Below are 4,197 nucleotides of genomic sequence, written 5' to 3'. Positions count from 1 at the left end.
GACCCTCGTGATGAATGAACACAGTGGCAGCTGCAATGGGCTTAAACACAGGAGAGATTTTCAGGATGACAGAGGATCAAGTAAGGGGTTTGGGTTTTTTTTTTCTGTTGGTCATAGATCCTGATAGAATGGAAGAAAAATAAGGAACAGAACTAAAATTCTTTAAAAGCCTTATATTTACCGGACCAGCTGAGGTTAGAAGATTCCCTGATGTTAGTGTTCTGAGACACTCTTTAACTTCTATACATAAAATAAAAAATAGGACCTGTGAGTAAAGTATATTAAAATACCATCCATAATGGTTACCATGGATAGGAAGGGAGGGAGAGAAGAATAAAAAATTAACAGATAATTTGAATGCAATAGACAGTAAAAGGTTGGTTATAAATCATCATTAATTATATTGATTATAATAAATTATTTTAATTGAGTATAATAATACGACATATAGGACAAAATGTGTATGATTCAATGACAAACCAATCTTATTTGTAAACTTTCACTAAACAGAACTCCAAAACTGAAAAAAATCTATAATATCTAAAAGATCCATAATTAATTTCCCCAAAGCAAAGATCAGAATGTAGAGTACTGGTGATGAAACAGCCAGAATGCAATTAAAAATAATATTAAGGCATCATAGAAAACATAACTAATATCATGGAGCAGGTTGTGCAGACATTGTCAAGAATTGAATTTGCTGTGTAAACTTTTAGACACACACATACACACACACACAACAAACTGCACACACACAAAATAAAACGTTACTTAAAAAAAGAAAATAAAAGACATCAAGTCATATTGATACTTAAAAACCAGCATCTTTGCTACGTTTTGCTAAAACTCTGATGACTTTCTGTATCTTGACTATATCAAGGGATGAAAGCTCAATTTAAGAGGCTTATTTCACTGAAAATACACTGTTGAGAAGGAAGGTCCTGGGCTTACAGGGTTACAGGGGACCTTGTCTCATTTTTTCCTCCTCTCTGGCCTGCCCGCCTGTGGGATGCAGAGTTAGGCAGCACACCCTCCAGGTGGCAAGACTTAACACCAGCCCTTCACAGCAACCCCTGTGGTCCCCAGCTGCCCAGGTTTGGTCACACCCCTCTCCTTAGCCTGGTGTTGTAGGGGACAAAACCATAACCACTACAGTTGCAAAAAGCCAATGAAACCAGCTTATTAAGCACAGTGTACAAAAAAGGAAAAAGATAAGGAAACAGAATTTTCAAGCAGCGCAGTTCCCCTAAGACCAAAGGCTACATCGCCTTTCACTTTTACACAAGTTAAAAAATAACATTTCATCTCACATAAATGTGCTGAAAGGGGTCCTCATACATTTTACTTACAGATTTTCTCTGATATGTTGTTTTTGTTGGGTACCGTCGAGTTGGAACATTCACAGCTGACCCTCCGGTGGGTTTTCAGAGGCACTTAATTGAATCAAAGGAGATTGCCCATCCTTCTCCATCGGAGCAGTGGATGGATTTGAACCATGTGTCTTCAGAATTACATGGCAGCTCCTTACTACTAGGCCACCAGTGGGCAGAAATCAAAGTGCCACATTAGGGGGCTGTTTTGGGCGGTTTTTTGTGTCTTTGATTTAGAACCAACTCAGAGCTGACCTCCGGCAGGTTTCAGAGGCTGTGAATCCACAGGAGGAAATTAGCCCTCTATCTCCAGCAGAGCAGGGGTGGACGCCAACGTGCAACTCCTTAACCAGTAGGCCACCAGAGATTTGTTAATCTGACAGGTGAGACTCGGAAGACAATTACCTCTCCTTCGCCCAGGCAGGTGACGACCTAAAGCAGGTGCTGGCTAGAATGTACACGAAGCAGGCCCTAGTGTAAGTCTTCTATGGTTCCACAGTGAGGCTGTCTCTATTGCACATGCTAATCGTGTATGTGAATAATAAAGACATTTTCAAGGCAGCTAGAGGGAGCTCTGGTGGCCTAGGGGCAAGAAGCAGTTCTGCAGTCCCGAAGAAAGACGGTTCAAAACCTGCAGGAGGGTCAGCTATGGGTCAGTTTCGACTCTATGCGACACAACAAGAAGTAAGTGAAGCTCTTAAGAAACTAGCATGGGGGGGGGGGTCCAAAGCGTGTAAATTGACCTTTGACTCCAAAGCGTGTAAATTGACCTTTGACTTGTACTTTTCTGCTTAGTTGAGTCCAGCAGGCAAGCATCTAATTTTCCGCCAGGCCTAAGACACAATGATTTAACTCTAAAGCAGGCTCACTTGTGCAAGGAAGGCATTTTACATTCTGATTGGTCAGGCCAAGTCATATGACCACTCTCACTGGTCAGTTTAAGCCTCAGGGACTAACAGAGGGGAAGGGATTTTCCCTAAGGAAAAGTGCGCTGAGCATCAACAATCCACATCTTCCACCACCTCTGGGAATATTTTAGAAATATTCCCACTTAATAAATCAGGAGCCTAAACAAAGTCTTGTGCATATTTTTTTTTTACACTCCCACCCTCTGTTGTTGTTGGAATAGACCCAGAGCTGACACTCCTTCCCCCAGCGGGTTTTCAGATGTAATAACAGAAGGAGGTGGCCTGTCTTCCACACAGCAGCTGGTGGATTTGAACATCCTGTCTTTGGGATTGCAATGCAGCTTCTTACCACTAGGCCACTGGAGGGTTTTTGAAACTCAGAGCTGGGTAATTCTATGTTGTGGGTCCTTCCCTGTGTATGGGGTGTTGACCAGCAACCCTCGCCTCCAGCTCACTGGACGCCAGCATCACGCACCACTCTTCTATTCTGACAGCTAAGAATTCTAGCAACTAGACATTGCCAGCAATGTCCCGGGTTGGTTTGTGTTATAGTTATGCAGATCAGTTTCAACTTTGTCAAGTGATTCCAACCGTGGAATTTTTTTTTTCAGTCCATGCAAGTGTTGTTGGGGGAGTTGGGAAAAGACATCCTGGCAAGCGAGGTCAAGTGAAGCAAACCAGACCGGTCCTGACATTTCGATTCCCACTCCTCATGTTCCCATGTCACAGAGGAGGTTTGAATTCCACAGGGTTTCCTTCACAGAAGCAGGTTGCCAGGCTTTTCTTCTCTGGGGCCGCTGAGTAGATTTGAACCATGAACCTTTCACTAGTAGTGGCGAGTAAACCATTTGTGCTACCCAGGGACCTAGTTCAAGTGAAAGTAGAGTAACTCTCATGGAGCTAGAGATCAGGGAGTCAGCTCGCCTGTGGGGAAGGGTCTGCCTCAGTGCCCCTCCATCCTGTCTCTGTTCTTCTTCCATGCTCACCACACAATTGGGTCAATCAGTGCCAGCATTCTAGGGAGGAATCTGATCGATCCAGCTCCCCTTCCCAAGCCACACACATAAAGTGAACGCTGCTTGAATACACTTGCCAGTCCTGAATCAAAGTGGGGTTCCATCTTCAAACCTGCCCTATAGAAAAGCAGGGAATCCTTCATGTGACAGGACCACACTATGAGACAGGAGGCCTCATAGTGTCCAGAGGGGTAAAGTGAAAGACATGGTTGACCAACTGTCCCCCATTTGCCCAGTGTAACTCACTGAGAAAGTCTTGCATCTCTAGAAACCCCTCAGCTCTGGGCAGACCCAGACGAGTGTTTGCTGTGGACATAAACACAGCTGAAGCACCAGAAGCCAGGACTCGCACACAAGAAGGTAGACCATTACCACCAGAGGAGCTCTGTCCACGTGAAGCATGACTCCCGCAGCCCAGGAAAGATCTTCCAGCATTATCTGAGAACAGGACACTCCCAGAGGCCCCTTCGAGCATCCTCTGTGACACAATCCACGCCCAGAGGGGACACTGACAGGAACATTCCCCATAGTGTTGTTCTTGTTGTAATTGTAACTGGTTCTTTTTTATTTTATTTTATGTGTGTGTGTGTGTGTGTGTGTGTGTGTGTGTACCATCAAATCAGATCTAACTGGTACAGGAGGAGATTGTCCCTCCTTCTCCAGCACAGCTTCTGGTGGTTTTGAACAACTCACCTCTGCGATTGCAGTGCAGCTTCTTGCCACTAGGCCACCAGAGTATGGGAAGCCAAACTTTATACCAAACATTATATGAAAACCCTTGTTCAGGAATTGAAGGAATTACAGATATATAAGTTAGGATTTCTCTTGTGACAGATCACAGAAAATGAGCTGTTTGTTCCCTGCAAGACAGGAGACAGCAAGGGGCCCCCTACAGAGGGAGTG

The sequence above is a fragment of the Elephantulus edwardii genome, unplaced genomic scaffold (assembly GCF_000299155.1).
Source record: "Elephantulus edwardii isolate Elephantulus edwardi_28Jun2011 unplaced genomic scaffold, EleEdw1.0 scaffold00001, whole genome shotgun sequence".
NCBI lineage: Eukaryota > Metazoa > Chordata > Mammalia > Macroscelidea > Macroscelididae > Elephantulus > Elephantulus edwardii.
The sequence above is the reverse complement of the archived record's forward strand: the minus strand, read 5'-3'. Positions refer to the sequence as shown.